General features: G+C 41.6%; 1 protein-coding gene across 6 annotated transcripts in view; it reads left to right on the top strand.

The window, feature by feature from the left end:
• The window catches only part of MACROD2 (mono-ADP ribosylhydrolase 2), a 1,182,461-nt gene that overhangs the window by 151,841 nt on the left and 1,011,582 nt on the right, over window positions 1–19,038 (top strand). The gene's annotated exons all lie outside the window — the stretch shown is intronic.

Here is a 19,038-nt window from a genome sequence, read left to right as displayed (position 1 = left end):
ACTTGTTTTTTTCATTGCAACACACACACACACACACACACACACACACACACACTCTAAAGCATTAGGTTCAATGGACACAAACAGGCCTGCTTCCTGCTTCCTGGGTCTCTCCGGATCGACAGATCCTGCCAGGAGGTTCCAGCAGCTCTATTTTGTGCCCCCTTTCATCCACTGGGTTCTGGGGATTGCCCTGAGGCAAGGGGATTTAAAAGAAACTGAGCTGGTGTTCGAAAAGTCTAAGTTTCTGCCTTTCTGTCAGCCAGTGGTGAGCTGGAAGGTGGGACTGGTAGTTTGTTACTTCAAAATCATTAATTTAATCATTCATTCATTCAATCGTATTTATCCACTAGGCACAATTCTTTCCCTTTGGTGCTGTCTCTGTGGTTGCCTAACATTAGATTGGTCTCACATGTGTTTGTCTCCAAAGTGGATTTTCTATGAAAAAATAAGTTTCATAAATTCATTTATACCTGGGTGTGACTTTGAGCAAATCCTTCTGTCTAAATCACTGTTTATGAGGTTGTACTAAGAAATTCATCACTTTCCCGGGGGACTCTTGGGAGGCTTAAAGCTGATTTGTATAAAATTCTGTTCCAAAGAGGCTGGAATTATGGTAGTTGGAAAACCTTTAGCAGAAGTGTAGCCAGAATTAAAGTTCGTTACCAGAAAAAGACTGATTTTGGACAGACACTGGGAATTGTGTATAACATTGACAGGACTGCCTTTCACATCTGGCCACAGTTAAACTCCTAAGTTTATTCTGAGACTCTCAACAGGATGTTCTTGGATTAGAGTATCACAGCTCTGTGATTTATCATATGTAAGTGCAATGTTACATCTAGCCAGGAGGGTGCCAATACCACAGGCATATAAAGGACTCTCCATTCTCAAGGCTGTTTGTTGTTTCGCTAAATGGGAAGACTTGCCTAAGAAAACAAGGAAGCAGGCTTGATTTTTTTTTTTTGGGTTACAGCTTTTGCTTTCAGAGGAACTAAATCGGTTTCAATTACAAGGAAAAAATGACTAATCATGGTGATTACACTCATCAGTTGAGTCTGCAAGAGAAGCAGAATTACTGAAGAAGCATCTTAGGGGAGAGCTGCATTGTTGGTTACTTATTCCAAAAGGTTAAAAAAATCTTGTATATGAGGGACAACTTTATCACAAAGGTCGTCCTGATTTTAATTTAAACATCAACCTTATGTCAATGGCATTGTCAGAATAGTGTTTATTAAGCACTTTGTGCCAAGCACTGTGCTAAGGCTGGGGTAATCAAGTCGGTAAACAAGGTAATCAAGTCGGACACTTTCTCTGTCCTTTATGGGGCTCACAGTCCAAGGGGGAGGGAGTGAACAGATATATAATCCCCATTTTACATATGAGAAAACTGCATCCCAGAGCATTTAAGTGATTTTCCCAAGGTGACACAGCAGAAAAGTGCAGAGCAGGGCTTAGAATCCAGATCCTCCCACTCCCATTCCTGTGCTTCATTCAGTGGACCACCCTTCCTCCCATCTATGTCCCCTAATTATATATGTTCGAACACTTCAGATGATTAAGGGAGAAAATTCAAGTTTAAAGCTGTCAGTCGATTCCTGAATTATCTGGTTGTATCTAGATACTGTAATTCAAAAACAATACATGTATTGTATTTATTGTTTCTTTGATACAAAGAAACTTCAGTCTTCCAGTAATTAATCATGCTCTCTTCCTGACCATAATCATTCAATCTATCAATAATGTTTATTAAGCACGTATTGTATACAGAGAACAGTACTAAGAATTTCGGCTAGTACAATAGGGATCGAAGAATTGTGGCCAAATGGATAGAGCAGGGCCTAGGAGTCAGACGGACCTGGGTGCTGTTTCTGCCTCTGTAACTTGTCTGCTCAGTGACCTTGGGCAAGACACGTAACTTCTCTTTTTCTCAGTTACCTCATCTGTAAAATGGAGATTCGTACGTGAGCCCTATGTGGGTCAGGAACTGTGTCTAATCTGATTATCTTGTGTCTTATCCCAGTGTTTAGAACAGTGCCTAGCACATAGTAAGTGCTTTAACAAATGCTATGAAGAAAAAGACAATTTCCCTTGGTGGGAAGACAGATTAAAAATAAATTACGGATCAGAGAAAGAAAAAAATAGAAAGATGCATATGTGGATATGTAAGTGATTAAATAGGAGAGTATGTGAATCAGTGGGTATAGAAGTGGGAAAGGTGACTGTGAATGTGTCAAGGGGGGAGTTGGAGCAGAAGTACCGAAGTGGTAGGTGGGAGTATAAGGCCTGGGGAAAAGTAGAATTAATCCAAAAAAGTCTTCTGGAGGAGATAGACTTTTCATAAGTGCTCTGACAATGAGGAGAGCTGTAGTCTAGTAGATTTGATGGTGGGAGGGAGCTCCAGGCAGGAGAAAGGACATGAGCAAGGGGTAGAAATGGGGAGAGATGAGAACAAGGCATAATGAGGTATCTGGAGAGGAAAGAAGAGGGTTAGTTGGGATGTAATGTGAGTAGAGAGTGGCTAAGAGGGAGGGCGTTGATGGAGTGCCTTAAAGTCAGTGACCTGTCATCTGTCTTTATATCTGCCGTAAACTGTATGTTTTAATCTCAAATTTAGAGTTGTGGTTAAAGGAAATTACAGATCCATTTTGGCCTTTTCAGGTGTCCAGATCCATTATATTCTCTCAGCTTTGGATTCCTCCCCCATGATCCCAATGCCCCCAAAACACCTGAACCTGAAAAACAAAGGCGAGCCCCAGTGTTTAACTTGTGCTGGGACCTGCTAGCACCTCTGGGCTTCTTATTCGTTACAGATTGGAAGTGCAAAATTGCATAATCCCCTGAGTTCTACGTGCTCTTTCACTGTAAACTAAGCATTGATGGGTTCTGGACTTTGTTTTGTCTCAGCTCGGGGAGCTTGGGAAAGGAAGAGAGAACCTGGGTATTAAAGTGAGTTCTCAGGGGATGGGGCTAATCTCCACTGGGTCTTTGAACCACTAAGGACTATAAATATCCTGATTGCTCTCATGGCAGGGAAGCAGTCAGAGAAAAGGAGGGTGGAGAAGATGGGGCAGAAGGAAGGAGAGGCCAGTGATATAATGTAATTATAGCACTAATTTTCCATTGTAAAAATTTTCATTATGGTAAGATATTCAGCTTTAAAAAATGAGGAGGGTATGGAAAATGACTGAATATATTCTTAGCTTTAATAAAAGGAAGGATGTTGGGGTGAGAGCACTCATTTTAAAATAAGATACTTCAGAGACAATGAGTTCTTTCCCAAAGGTCTATGAATGGTGAGAAAGTAGTAGTTAGTTTATAGATTTATGGTCAAATATTCTATAAGGCTATAATTCCTCTAGCTTGGTAAGATCATCAGCTGTTTGGAGACCCTTTCCATAGATTAAAGATCAGTAGTTTTAATTCTAGATTTGGGAAAAGGAAAAAAATACAATTATTTGGGGTCATTTGGTCTTTGTCTTCTTTTCTTTTCTGAAACACTGGATCTTAGACCTATTGATTTTTACCTCTGTGCAAGTCTGTAAGCCATTCTCTCCCAAAGTAAACTAATAATGGATGCAGTCTCACTGTCAAACAGCGTTATCTTCAAACTATAGGACAGTTCTACTAGTCTTCATCATTTAGTTATTTTAGACACATAAACTGGAAATATATATTGTTTCCAATCAATCAAAACAATAATTATTGAGGACTTCTGTACAGAACATTGAATTAGGCACTTTGGAGAATACAATAGAGTTAGTAGACAAGATCTCTGCCTTCAAGGAGCTAACAATTTATTTTATAATCTAGTTGTTTTCCTCAAAAATGGTACATTTCTATTTATCCAAGATTTTAGGGATTTGGGTATTCTTGAGAAAATTATTTTAACCAATGAAGAATGAGTTTCAGAAATCACTGTAAAAAATTGCAAAAGCTGTAGATTCACTGAGGGTAAATACTGGAAAATCTCCATGTGTTTTAGCTTTGCAGTTCTCCTTGTTAGTATATATATTCTGTAACTATATATTCTGCAACTATATTTGAAAGAAATCAGACTTGGGACAATAATGGAGAAAACTGATTATTTTGAAACTCTCTTGAAATTTGCACTGATGCAACTCAGCTTTGCTACAAAAGTATTCCTTAAAATTCCCAGAGTTTCTTTAGGAGACTTGATATTGGCTAATATGGGTGTTTTTTCTTGGTTTTCTATTGTATTCATATATTCAATATATACATATGCATATATATATATATATATATATATATAGACTGATTTAAAGTTGGGCTGCAAATTGGCTATCACAATACAACATGTAGTGGCTCAGTAGATAGAGCATGGACCTGGGAGTCAGAAGGACCTGGGTTCCCATTCTGGTTCTGCCACTTGTCTGCTGTGTGACCTTGGGCAAATCACTTAACTTCTCTGGGCCTCAGTTCCCTCATCTGTAAAATGGAGATTAAGCCTGTGAGCCCTATGTGAGACAGGGACAATGTCCAACCTGATTATCTCCTATCCCAGCGCTTAGAACAGTACTTGGCACATGGAAAGCGCTTAACAAGTACCATAATTATCATCATTATTATTAAATCACGATGTCTAACCATCTCCTGTGGCTCATGTTTCTTGGCATTGTGGCACACAATGTGATGCCAGAGTGAGGCTGCATCTGGCCATTCCTAGTGTTTCTCCAGGGGAGGGACTCCTGGCTTCTCTGGTTTAGAGTCTTTTCATCCCTTCCTGGTCCACGTGAACTCTGATGCCTCATCGGTGCTGCGGACCCGGCAGCGGGAGCCAATTTGCAGATTGGTTTGGTGATTAAAAAAATACCAAACTGGACATGAAATTGTCTAGGTCTAAACGGGAACCAGACGTGTGACAGGCCATCTAAAAGCTAGACCGCCTGGTATAAAAGGAAAGAACAGGCGTCCTAATTGTGGCAGGACTATAGTCCAGCTGTGAAGAGGCAGTGAGAAAGGAAGTAGAGAAGTGGGGGGTTCAATGTCACCTCTCATTAGGACTGTGTTTACCCATAAACTTACTATCCGGTGCCACAGCACTGCTCAAATCTTTCTTGATGGAGCTACCTGGAACTCCCCTTATTAAGTCTGTGTACTTTCATGGTCAAACGATCGTTCCTTTTCCTCAAGCGTTTCACACAGAAGTGTGCAGATGAGTCATGCAAGACCAATAAAGATTTAAGAAGTCGTCCAACCTCTGCTCCTTTGAGTTGCCCCGCTCATGCTCACAGGCCTGAGCCTCTCAGCTTTCACATCCCAGTAACAGTCTGCTTTCACAAGATGGTGTGACACCTGTTGCTAGCCACTCTTTTTGAAAACAGCAACTGGCAAGCTTAAATCTTTTAAGGTAAAAATCATGCAATGAAAGGAATGATTGCCAGCATTTTTAGAAGAGTACCAACTCTACAGTAGTATCTTTTTTGAGATATGAAAGAAAATTTTATTCTAATATCGGATTCCGGTCAAATGATGGTCTTGACAGATGAAGTCAGTAGGATGGATGGACTCCAGAAGGCGGAGGAACCAGTGTTTTGTGAGAGATTTTGCTAAGCCAGTTGCTCTGCCTGGTGTCTTTCTTCTTTCTTTTGTTATCATGTATTTTTTCCTTTCCCCTACCAGCCACTTATGGAATCATTCCTTTACCAGTATGTATATAAAAGAGAAAGAAAAGGTTCAAGTTAGGGTGACTGACAACAGATTCTCTTTGGCCATGGTTTAAAATAGATATGTCATGCTGATTTACTTGGAGAAGTCCAGCCAGGGAGTGTGGTCTGAGTGCTTAGCTCGGTGAGAGGGCAGAGCGGCTTAGTTCAGTGCTAAGCGCTTAGTACAGTGCTTTGTGCACAGTAAGCTTTCAATAAGTATGATTGAATGAATGCAGCCCCACAGTGTCTTCCTAGGTTTGGGCCTGGATGCCTTGAGTCCAAGAATTCCATCTTCCCCTTCTTCCCCTCTCCCGTCGTCGATTTGCCCTGCCTCAGCAGTTGGGCAAAAACCCCTGACCCTACACCCCTTTGAAAGCACAGATGCCAAACACTTCAACAACTCAAGACTATAAAATAATTATTAGCTGGATCTGCTATATTCACAATATGTTCAAAGCTAATTTATGACGTTCCCAAATGAGGTAAACAATAAATAGAGGCCAGGTGGAAAGAGCCCAGGCCAAGGGGTCAGAGGACCTGGGTTCTAGTCCTGACTCTGACACTTGCCTGCTGGGTGGCTTGGGGCAAATCACTTAATTTCTCTGTGCCCCAGTCTCCTCATCTGTAAAATGGGGATTAAAATGCGTGTTCTCCTTCCTCCTTAGACTGTGAGTCACATCTGGGACAGGGACTGTGTTTGGCCTGACTTTCTTGCATCTACTCAGTACACGGTGCTTAGTACAGTACTTGACACATATTAATCACTCCCACTCCTCCACGTTGCCCTTTCGCTTGGATTTGCACCCTTAATTCACCCCTCCCTCAATCCTTTGGCACTCAGGTATATAGCCATAATTTATTTATTTATATTAATGTCTGTCTGTCTCCTCTAGAATGTAAACTCACTGGCTGGGAACATAGGTACCAACTCTTTTATATTGTACTCTCCCAAGAACTTGGTACGGTGCATACAGTAAGTGCTCAATAAATATGATTGATTGCTTAACAAATACCACAGTAATTATTATTTAGTGCATGATTCTCTGCTAGCTGTTGGGCCAAATTTTAAGTGAAAAAAAATATTGTCTCTGCCTTTTCAGAGCTTACAGTATTGTTCAAGAGACAAAGATGATGCAAACCTATGTGTGACAAGACATAGTTGCAAAGATAGGTAGCATATATTTTAAAAAAGACTCATAAAATCTTTTAAGAAAAAAAGCACCGAGTCAGTGAATTTCCTGTCAAAATGTGCCGATGGCGGCAGCTTGCCTAGAGCTAAACTCCCTGTAATAAAAGCTCCTGGACTGGAACTTGGGGCCGTTTATGTTGTTCGCCTCCTGACTTGTTTCTGTAGTATATAAACCCAAAGCAAACAGCTGTCAGTTTGAAAACCTCAGATGAGTCCTGTCGTCTGGCATTGCTGAGCTCTAGTGCTTTGATTCTTTGTACATGTCAGCTGGGCTCTGGCAATGAGCAGTGGAGGCTGGGCCCGATATGGCCGGAAAAAATGGATTAAAAACAGCACACATCCCTCCTTTGTACCGTCTCACTGCAGCAAAGTCACTCAGAGAGATGCTGTTTAAGAATTTAGGGATGATGCTGGTTTTTCTTTTTTTATAAAATAAGACCCATGTGGGGAATCTTGCCCTTTGTTTTGGCCTCCTTCTGGCAGCAAGCTTAAAATGAGATTGTCATGAAACTCGGACTAGCACAACAGCAGGATGTTCATGAAAAATTGAACAGAGCACAGAGAGGAACTTTTAAGCAAATGTGACTACAGCGGAATCTTTTGGTAAATCTAATTGTAGCTAGTGTTAGGAGGTAGTTATGCTTGCCTGCTTGCAGAGCCGTCATGGATCTTGTGTCGATTTCTGACCAACCTCTAGGGCTGGTTCGTAGGAGGCATTCGGCCTTCCTTCGTGTCAATGTGTTGGACTCTTCGACAATCCCTGGGCTTGTTTCTCTTCTAAACCTGTTGCTAGAACATGCTACCCCCATTCACAGCGCTTAAATCATGGAGGAGCTTCGCTTATAAAGTTGGTGATTAATTACCTGAAAAATGTAAAGTCTGATGCAGTAAATTTTAATTAGCTTCCAACTTCTATTACTTAATTGGTGAGGAATCAGTAACTTCTTTAGCCGAGTTGCCTTAGGGTTTTCCCAACCCAAGTGTTTATACTTGGGTTTTTGTGAGGTTTGCATTTCCGGGGTTCTTAATTGTAGAAATGAAATGCTGCAAGTACAAGCACGTACACACAGTTCTAGAAAAACAATTGGCTAATTTTCTAGAATTTTTCTTGGGAAATACTGCAGGCCCATTTTCATATCACTTTAATGATGAAGTGAGAGATACAGTGTCTCCAGATAGGAACCGATGTTAAAAGTAGCGAGGTGGAAAGAAAACGTACACAATCTTTTTAAAAGGTTTTTCATTTGGAAATAAAAACTTGTGTTTTCACTTAAATCAATGTCATTTTTTACATTGGAATGGAAAAAGACCCATTTGAATTACAGTGACTTATTTTTTTAAGCTCTGCTTCCGTATCTTACAATACCCCATTCGAGGTTTGGACTGATTGATGTACTTCTCCGGTGCTCTGGCAGGACTTGACTTCAACTAGTGTCTCTGTGCTTGACGCTTGCATTAATCAGTGCTACCCTGCAATCTGTTATGTCTTGTTGCTTAATTATGTGCTAGCCTAAAGGCAAGATTTATTGAAATAGATAAAACTTGAGAGACCAAAAAGCTTTACTTTATTTCCAGTATATTCTGCATTTAAATAATGCCTAGAGATGGTATTTACACCTACGTTCTCTAAATTTTGGCTACTTAAAGCACCTAAATGTGGGACATTAAAAACAAGTATTTCTCATGGATATTTCGCATAACAGATGTTATTAACTTCAGGTTTGAGGCTTGGTGTTCTTGTTAGATTATGAGAGGGATATTTTTGTGTCCAACAGAAATGTCATCAGAGTTAATTCTACTTCCGAGTGAGATTTTCTTTTTTAAGTCATTAGAACCAGTTACCGAGAGAGGTTGGAGAATCTCCTGTCCTGCATATTATTAAGAAAAAGAATCCTCTGTTTAGAATGGCGTGAGTGAAGCCTGCTCGGCTATAGAAAGACAGACTAGAACAGGGTAGGCAGTTATTTGGACTGGCGGCCTCTTGACAAGGAATAATAAAAATGATTATGACATTTGTCACACACACGCTTACTATGTGCCAGGCGCTGTTCTGTATGCTGGGGTAGTTACAAGTTAAGTGGGTTGGACACAGTTCCTGTCCCACATAGGGCTCACAGTCTTAATCTTCATTTTACAGATGAGAGAACTGAGGCACAGAGAAGTTCAGTGACTTGCCCAAGGTCAAACAGCAGGCAAGTGGCAGAGGTTGGGACACTAGAACCCATGATGTTCTTACTCCCAGGCCCGTGCTCTATCCACCAGACCACACTGTTAAAGGAGTGCAGATGTAAAATATTTCATGCCCATAATGCCTATCAGTAAAGGTTGACGTTGATTGTATAAACAACACTTTTGCCCTTCTTTACAAATTTATAGCATATATAAATGTGTAGTAAATCAATCAATTAATCAGTGTACTAAACTTAATACGCGCATCCTTGGGCACATTACTAAGGTGATGTATTATGACATTTGCTGGACATAGGGGGCTGCATCAATCGGTGAACCAATTACAGATCCTGGAACTTATTATCCACCTCCATGGGTCTAGAGGAACTGCAAATCCTCTGCAGTCACATGCTTTTGTCAAATGAAGGTGCTCTATTTTGAAGTTTGCTTTCCTAATTTTGCATCGTGTACAATGTCTCTTTAATATATAAAGTGAAGGATGATCTCTCTTTTAGCACTCGGGAAGCCTCACCTGTCCTCTCTACATTTTACAGTAAATGACGTCTTTGCCTTTCCTTGGAAATTCATTCATAATTTGCCTTTCAGATTATTATAAGCATCTTTAATTGAACTGGGCTGTTCCCTGACCCAAAGGGGATCTTAGTGAAACACCCACAAAAGAGGTGAAGTGTTAATTAAGTTTTAATGGCTCCTGCTGCTATCAGTCTGTCTAGGACTCTGAGGAAAAACTCCAGATACTGAGTGGAATGTGTGAAATTTGTCTGGGGAGGTGAAGAAGGATTAATGTGCTTCTGAGTGGCCTGCATCCTGTAGGTAATGCAGTGAAACCTCATTTTCACTTTTTGAGTCCTACCCTTTTGCTTTCTGCCTTGCTAATAGATTTGCCTGTGTGTCACTGATATTTTTCCCCTGTGCAAACTTGCTAACAGTTCCTGTATCCTGGAAGAGATCACCCCCGATAAGTTTGGCAAGAAGAATACCCTGTTGAAACAAGTTACAAAAGCAGATATTATGTCTTAGTAACAGCTTTTATTCCTGAGTGCTTGGGCATGCTAGTTTAGATGCCCAAAACCCTAGGGGAATGACCCCGGAAATTCAATTAGGTGATGTATTTGAACTGAATGAGTAGATCTGCCAGTGACATGTTTCTAGCTGTAAAAATCTGCCTTGCTCTCTGAAAAAGTCTCATGGGCGTGAGTTGGAACTTTCCAAGTACCGTATATTTGGTCCCCGCTTGGAAAACTATCTCGATTTTGTGACATAGACTTTGTACTAGCAATCCAATTTTTTTCAACGAAGAACATTTTGCGTATTAATAGAGAACCATCAGAATGAAGGATTTATTCCCCTTGAATCTGAGACCCACATCTGTCCATTGCTTCTAGGTGAGATGTCTTTCTACAGTTGAGCTTTCCCTGGCATAGCCGGTTTCACCTAGGGTTGTTATTAATAAAATGATGGGCATAATAATATAATCTTCCTAATCCTTAAAAGGATTAAGGAGAATAAGACAAACTGCTCCTAGGGTGCACCTATGTGACGTTAACTCTCAGGGCAGTGGAGGTGAAGCACATGAACTCTTCAGCCTGCGGATTTCTTCCTGCTTTGGGCTTGTGGTTGGGGTCGTCTCTGCAATGATGAAACCCAGTGCCCTTCTGGCCCTACACCTTGGACCAGGTCACCTACCTGGACCGGAATTAACATGGAGTGAGTGGGGGGAATTTAGGGAAATTCATCTCTATGTTTGAACATTTCTGTCCGGAGACCCTGTTGACAAGAATCCTTACAATTATGTATTATGCAGTTTCAAAGCCTCAAACATCTTTTCAGATAGACCCTTTCTGAGGACATTTGCTGTAGGTGCACTAGTTAATTATACATTTTATTTTCGTTTTGTAGGCAAGAATGAGTTTTTCCCATGTGTGCTATTTATTATTCTCATATGACTAATAAGGGCGATCCAAGATCAGCAAGTTTCACTGCAACCTAGGCAAACCTTTCCCTGGGGGGGAAAGAGTGATTCAGGATTCTCAATCGCTGCTTCCACTCTCTTCTGTCTGAGGTCTACTAGAAAGATCATGGAACTGGGAGGTCAGAACCTTGGGTTCTTAATCCCCACACGACCACTGACCTGCTGTGTGACGGTGGGCAAGTCACGTAAACTCTCTGCGCTTCGGTTTCTTCCTCTGTAAAATGGGGATATGATCCCTGCTCTCCCTGCGTCCTAGACGGGGAATCCCACATGCCTCAGCAATGTGACGTTACCCTTCCATGTGGAGTGGTTCTTGGCCTTTACCTCTCAATATGCTGTATTGGTTGTTGGTCCTAAAAGTCAGGCTTGAGGGCCTCTTTTAAGAGTTTTATTGGTTCTCCTTAAAGTCAGGCTTGACGGTCTCTTTTAAGTGTCTTATTGGTTCTCCTTAGAGTAGCCAGGGATGAGGCATTCTCATGCTGTGTTCAGTCCAGGTTCAGTTATTAATAATAAGGATTATAGTATTTGTTCAGTGCCTCACTGCTTGCAATATTCTAAGCACTGTACTAAAAAAAAAATGTGGGACTTGGTAAGCGCTTACTAGGTGCCAGGCACTGTACTAAGCACTGGGGTAGATAAAAGGTAATTGGGTTGGATGTAGTCCCTGTCCGACATTGAACTCAGTCTTCACCCCCATTTTACAGATGAGGTAACTGAGGCACAGAGAAGTGAAGTGACTTGCCCACGGTCACACAGCAGACACATGGGGGAGCCAGGATTAGAACCCAGGTCTTTCTCACTCCCAAGTCTTTCTCACTCCCAGGCCCTTCTGACTCCCAGGTCTGTGCTCTATCCACTAGGCCACTGGGATGAACAATGTGGTAAGCGCTGAGGTAGGTACGAGATAATCAAGTTAGGCACAGTCTCTGTCGCACATGGAGCTCACAATCTGACGGAGAGGAAGGACAGGTATCGAACCTCAGTTCTACCGATGAGGAAACTGAGGCGCAGAGAAGTTAAGTGACCTGTCCGAGGTCACACAGCAGGCACGTGTCAGATCGAGGATGGGAACTCGGGTCGACTGATTCCGAGGCCAATGCTCTTTCCACTAGGCCACGTTACTGTGGAGCTTGTCTGCGAGTCACTCAGCACAAGTAACTTCACATCTGACTCGAGAATGTTCTGCCAGTATATATGGGAGTGTGGAGTAAGAGCCTCATAAACTCAGTATGTTAAATGGATACAAAATATACAAGGAAAGGCATTCAAAGAGACCCCCGCAGCCATGCTGATATTGCCTAAACGATAGGTTGATGGATTGTTTAAAATGCATGTGAGGTATGGGGGAATTGCACTTCGGTGGCAATGGGGACCCGAAAGGAAGAGTGATTAGCTGGCATTTGGGGGTGGTCAGCAGCAGCAGCTTTCACCTGGCCACTCTGCTTCTACCCCCAGGGAGCTCACCCCTCAGGTCGGGGGTACTTTTGGAGTGGCCGGACCATCGAGTCGACACTCCGGCAGCTTGGAGAAACTCGCAGGTGGCGTCTGGTGTGCATCTCTGCACCCTTCCTGAGCCTCAGAGCCCGAGCTCAATCCTTACCTTCCGCTCCACACTCCTGAGCCTGAGGCAGTTGTCCAAATCAATCAGTCACTATCCTCATCAGTGGTACTTATTCAGCGCTTACTGTGCACAGATCACTTCACTAAGTGCTTGGGAGGGTACAACCGAGTTGGTAGACGGGTTCCCTGCCCACAACAATCTTACAGTCATCAATCATTATTTATTTAGCGCTTTGCAGAGCACTGTGCTAAGTTTCTGGGAGAGTACAATAGAATTCGAAGACCTGATCCCTGCCCTCACTTACTACTCCTGCTATGCTTCAGCCTCTGAGGGCTTACGCCAGAATGCGGGAGGGAGAGCGAAAACATTTCTCTCTGCCGTGCCTGGGGCTGCCGTTGGCTGCAGCTGCAAGATGGAACCTTCCCAGGCGTGTGGTTGAAGGCAGGGAACGGGGGGCGGGTATCCAGGATCTCAATTTAGTTGTAATGCTCCAGCTTCAATTGCCTCCCCTCAACCCCGATTTTGCAAGTGTTCATTTTCAGCAGCAAATGATGTCTCCCCTAGACCTTCCTGGGGCTGGAGCATGGAGGTGACCGGTGACATAAATCATAAGCTCGTTGTGGGGAGGGAATGTTTCCGCCAACTCTCTTATATTGTACTCTCCCAACTGCTTAGCACAGTGCTCTGCATGCAGCAGATGCTCAATAAATACCCTCGACCGACTCTCAGGAGCATGGAGGTGACCAGTGACTCAAATCGTAAGCTCGTTGTGGGGAGGGAATGTTTCCGCCAACTCTCTTATATTGTACTCTCCCAACTGCTTAGCCTAGTGCTCTGCATGCAGCAGATGCTCAATAAATACCCTTGATCGACTCTCTGGCTGCCTTGGAGAATCGGGGAGACCTCCTAGGGAGGCCCTATTTCTCTTGGAGGATAGGAAACTGCAAAGCAAGAATGTAATATAAATGCAAATGAATGATCTTATATAAATAAAAAATGAAAAATGAAAAACAACTGCAAGAAACCCATGGCTACTTGTAGTTACTGTCAGGAAAATGCCTCTGCCAGCTGTGAGCCTGTAACTTTCTTATCCACCTAATGTACTTAAGTTCTCTCTAAATGATTTAAACAGTTTATTTTAAAAAGCACATAATTTAAAGAAGCCTCAGGACAACTGAAAATTACACATTCCACATTTCGTTATTAAATATCATCAAACGATCCCTGTAGAATTAACTCCGGTTAGCTCTCATAACTTTGATTCAAATGTACTTATGGCTTCATCAGCGAGTTTTCAGAAGTTGAAAATAAAAGTAATGACAATTAAACTACAACCTTTCCTTTCCATTTCAAAGTAATGAATCTCTTGTAGAAATAAATGGCAGCAGAGTGCCCCAATCCTATGCTCCACAAAATTCACTGTAAACAGGCTAACGATAATGCCAAATAAAATGAAATACATAGTACCTTCTATTTGTATACGATTGGTAGATACACTGTGCATGAATAATGCAAGCTATCTTTAAGTTTCTACAGGCACTTATTTGATTAACAGTTTTGGGGATTTTGTGTGTGCTTGGAATAGGTGAAACTGCCCATGTGAGTTATGTTTCAAATTCCTCATGAGGACTTGGGCGCATAATACAAATATACGGCAGCCCTGTGCTATTATATTGGCATTTTAAGCAAACACAGTGGGACTATAAAAAGGTAGTGTGGTGAATTCAGATACTAACACTTTACTGCTGAATGCTTTATCTCTGAACTTCGGAGTTCAAATCTACTGAGGTGTATTTGTTGCTCTCAGGGTAGCTTTCAGTGACTGCTGTTGACTTCATCAATCTCCTAAATAATCAAAGATACTAGGTCAGTTTAGAATGGCAATGGAAACATCACTACAATATCCAGAGATGCAGGCCTTTGAGGGCGCCTGACCAACATTTGCCACAGTTTATATCTTTGTAATTGATAATAATGATTGTGGTATTTAAGCACTTAATATGTGCCAAGCATTGTGCTAAAAGCTGGGGTAGATACAAGATAATTAGGTCCCACATGGGGCTCACAGGCTAAGTAGGAGGGAGCACAGGTACTGAAATCCCATTTTGCAGATGAGGGAACTGAAGGCCAGAGAAGTTAAGTGACTTGCCCAAGGTCACACAGCAGGCACGTGGTAGAGCCGGGATTAAGACCCAGGTCTTCTAATACCAAGGCCCGTGCTCTTTCCATTAGGCCATGCTGCTTATCTCTTAAAATGTCGCAGATTTCACTTGTGTTGGGCAGGGGACTTGTCTACCAACTCTGTAAAAGTGTATAAGTGCCTAGTACAGTGTTCTGCAGAGAGTAAGCACTCAGTGAATACCATTTATTGATTGATTGGTTGGTGAAGCATTTTCTCTTTAAAGGGAAGTGCTCTTAAGCTTTTTAGGAAGCAGTAAAAAGGATTTAATTTTTAAGCGCCTTTTCCAAATGCATTGTATTTAAGGTATAAAAACATACCCCTTGATTCCACCAGAGCTGGGCATCCAGATGACACCAAAGGCTTAGGAAAGAATCAGTCATTAGAACTTTAAAAGAGAGGAATTCCCAGAAATAACTGATGTTTTACTTTGAAAATCAATCCATCGTATTTATTGAGCGCTCACCTGTGCATCTACTTTGTACTCTTACTGTGAGAACCTGTCAAATATCAGGGGGTGATTTGGGCAGTGTCGGGTTGAGAGGAGAATGGTGGTGTAGAGAGTCGTGGTAGGGACAGTACCTGTGTCAAGAGAGTTGATGGAAAGGCAGCTAGAGAAAGGCAGAGCTTGAGAAGGAAAGTCTGTAGGATCCCCAAAGAGCCGTGGCTGTGGAGAATCTGGCTCTGCCATCCTCTCCTTTGCCCATATGCTGAGCCAATTCTCTTATCCCCTGCTGCTCCTCCCTGAAGCTCCTCTAGAACAAGTCTCCCTAGGTCTTCTGCTCAGGATTTCAGAAAACCCTTTGAGAGTCTTGCTGCCAAAAAATCAAAGATAATAATAATAATGGCATTTGGTAAGCGCTTACTATTTCCCAAGCACTGTTTTAAGCGCTGGGTGGGGGGGATACAAGGTAATCAGGTTGACCCACATGGAGCTCACAGTCTTCAACTCCATTTTAATAATAATAATAATAATGTTGATATTTGTTAAGCGCTTACTATGTGCAGAGCACTGTTCTAAGCACAGGGGTAGATTTACAGGGTAATCAGGTTGTCCCACGTGAGGCTCACAGTCTTCATCCCCATTTTACAGATGAGGTAACTGAGGCACAGATAAGCTAAGTGATTTGCCCACAGGCACACAGCTGACAAGTGGCAGAGTCGGGATTCGAACCCATGACCTCTGACTCCCAAGCCCAGGCTCTTTCCACTGAGCCACGCTGAGGCACAGAGAAGTTAAGTGACTTGCCTAAAGTCACACAGCTGACAAGCGGTGGAGTCGGGATTAGAACCCATGACCTCTGACTCCCAAGCCTGTGCTCTTTTCACTGAGCCACGCTGATGGTTGAGGGCTTTGGAAGACGGGTTGAAAGGTTAAGGTTATACTCTCATTCAGTGTTCTGCAAACAGAAGAAATAAATGTAATGAATAAAGTGCTCACCCAGATTGACAGAGAATAAGCCTAGTCTAGTAACTGGACTTGAATCATGGTGAGGATTTGAGAGACCTGTTTTTCACAACCTTGGACATTTACTTAATGTGTTTCTCTCTCTTAAAAATGGGGGTGATATTACCGTAAACATTTCTAATGGATATTAGGATGAATGAAACAATCTGTGAAAGTCTTTGAACTTCTCAATAAGGTATAGGATAAGCACAAGATATTATTTGTTCATTTAGCCCTTTAAAGGTAGAAAAAAATAGGTGTACTTCAGTGGCTATGCAGAATTATGGCCTTCTGTTCCTGATAAATGGGAGAAATGAATAAGAAAAAAAAAACGCTAGTGCAATTTTTGGCAGTAGGTAGATGAGTTGAGATTGAAGTAAATCGGTAGTAAATTGGTTTATGAAACGCCCACACATTTAGGTGCTCATTATACGTAACGTATGTGTGTGTATGTTTCTCTAAGTCATTTTTGAAGTCCGTATTTTTATGTAAACTGTAATTTTGGAATACAGATATATTTTCACCAGAAAACTGGAAATAACGCAGCAAGGATCCTTTACGACAAGGGAATACTTTCAATAAATATCTCTGAAAGAGAGTATGCAGTATTGCTTTCAGTAGAAAAAGAAAATATAAAGGAAGTGATTTAATGCATTTTCAAATAGGTGTATTTCCAAAAAAATCTAATATTCTATTTAGCATATATTCAGGAAGAGAGGATTTTTTTTGCCCCCTTGCCATCTCATTTCACAAATATATTCTCATTCAGTATAGTTTATTTTAGGCTTAAACATTGCTCTTTCCTATATTTTTCTAGCTCAGTACGTGACTTAAGAAACTAGTTTTGGCAATAGTCATATTTGATGTTCAGTTTGGTTTATTTAGAAATGAAGGTGTGACATATGGTGGCATTCTAATGGACAAGATTTGAGTTTTTATGAATATCATTGGCATGAACCTCTATTTTTTTCAAGAAAGCTTTCTCTCCTAACTAGAAAAAGATACTAATTCATCTCTCTCTTTCTCTCTCTCTCATTCACTTTGTAAGGGCCTCAAATTAAGAATGGGAGAACTGTTTGTTTCCATGTAGCTGAAGATGGAATGAGATGCCTACTGTATCTTGCACCTAGCAAATTTATACAAAGGCATATGCTATTGTCTGTATTCTGCTGTTTCCATAGAGGTTTGAGACCAGTGGGAGAGAACATTCACTTCTAAACTGTGTTGCCTAGTGGAAAGAGCATGGGCCTGGGAGTCAGAGGATCTGGGTTCCAATTCAGACTCTGCCGCTTGCCTGCTGTAGGCCTCAGGGAAATTACCTAACTATTCTATGCCTCCGTTTCTGTAAAATGGGGTTACAATACCTGGTTGTGCCTCCTACTTAGATTGCGAGCCCCTTATCCAATCTGATTATCTCATACCTACCCCAGTGTTTAGGACACTGCTCAGCATATAGAAAAATCTTAAATCACATACTACTACTACTAATTTACAAGCAAATCTGGGATTACAGGATTGTGGGGTTGAAAGGGATTTTGAGAGATCATTTTGTCTGTTTTCCTAAAATATGTAAATCTATCCCAGGGGTTTTCCCTCTTTTTTAAGAAAATATCACAGCAGCTTTAAAGTTTCCCCTGAATTGTCCCCTATATAATCTTACACCGCCCCCACCCCTTGACTAAACGCTCCTTCTCACACTCCCTCAGAATACACAAATCTATAATAATTGTTTCTTTATAATAATTTGAGTTACTCCTAAGCATTCAACCACCTTTGAAATTTCTGTTCTATCCTCTTAAAAAGCAAAAAGTAAAAAAAAAAAAAAAAGCCCACTAGTAAAATCACTTCTAGTCTCCCTTTGGAGCCTAGTGTTTAACAGCTCTCATCTGTGTCAAATTCACCAAGTTACTGGATTACATTTAGCGACCACAGTAGGAAGATACCGGAGAAGTGGTTTGAGAATTTTTAGAGGGTAGAAAAGAGCAAACGAGTGAGCTGAAACTGAATAAAATTCATATTCAGGGGCAGGATGACAGTTGCTTATTTCCCAGCAAAGAAGGAATAGTAATGCAGTCTTCCACAGAGCCTCTAGGACCACAAGGGTGTATTTTCTATGAGTGTCAAGTTTAGGAACATTATTCTTTGAGTAAGTTTGCTGAAGTAGTAGTCAGTCTGCTTATCGTGCCAGAGAAAAATGATAGGGCACTCCTGCAAGTAACTAGATCGTCTTCTAAAGTGTTCTGGGAGAAATAGGTTGGATTTACCTCATTTTTCTTTCTCCATAGGCTTCCAGATGAGTCACATTTTCCCGTATCACTTGCCAAGCCCTACTTTCCCTCGGTTGATGGGGAGAATGGATTGTTGCAAGTCCACGAAGCGTTACTTCTGGGTGGAAAGGGTCGAATCTTTAACTCTTTCTTGCAAAAGTAACAAAAAATTAGACAAGGAACACTAACATCACAAACAAAAATATTGTGGCCCTTTTGCTCAACTAAATAGACCAGAACCAGTCCACCAGGAGCTTACAGTTTAGTAGGGGAGATAAATTATGGATATGTACAGAATTTCTATGGGCTGAAGGTGGGGTGAATAAAGGAACAAATCCAAGTGCAAGGACAATACAGAAGGCAGAGTAGGGGAAATTAGGGCTTAGTCACGGAAGGTCTCTTGGAGGAGATAAAGGCTTTGAAGGTGGGAAGAGTGGTGGTCTGTCAGATGTGAAGGGGAATGGAGTTTCAGGCGAGACAAGATGTGGGTGAGGGGTTGGCGGTGAGACAGACGAGATGGAGGTAAGGTGAGTAGGTTGGCGTTGTAAGAGCGAAGTGAATGTG

This window comes from Ornithorhynchus anatinus, chromosome 9 (genome assembly GCF_004115215.2).
Source record: "Ornithorhynchus anatinus isolate Pmale09 chromosome 9, mOrnAna1.pri.v4, whole genome shotgun sequence".
Lineage (NCBI taxonomy): Eukaryota > Metazoa > Chordata > Mammalia > Monotremata > Ornithorhynchidae > Ornithorhynchus > Ornithorhynchus anatinus.
This window is presented reverse-complemented; position numbering and strand designations above follow the sequence as displayed.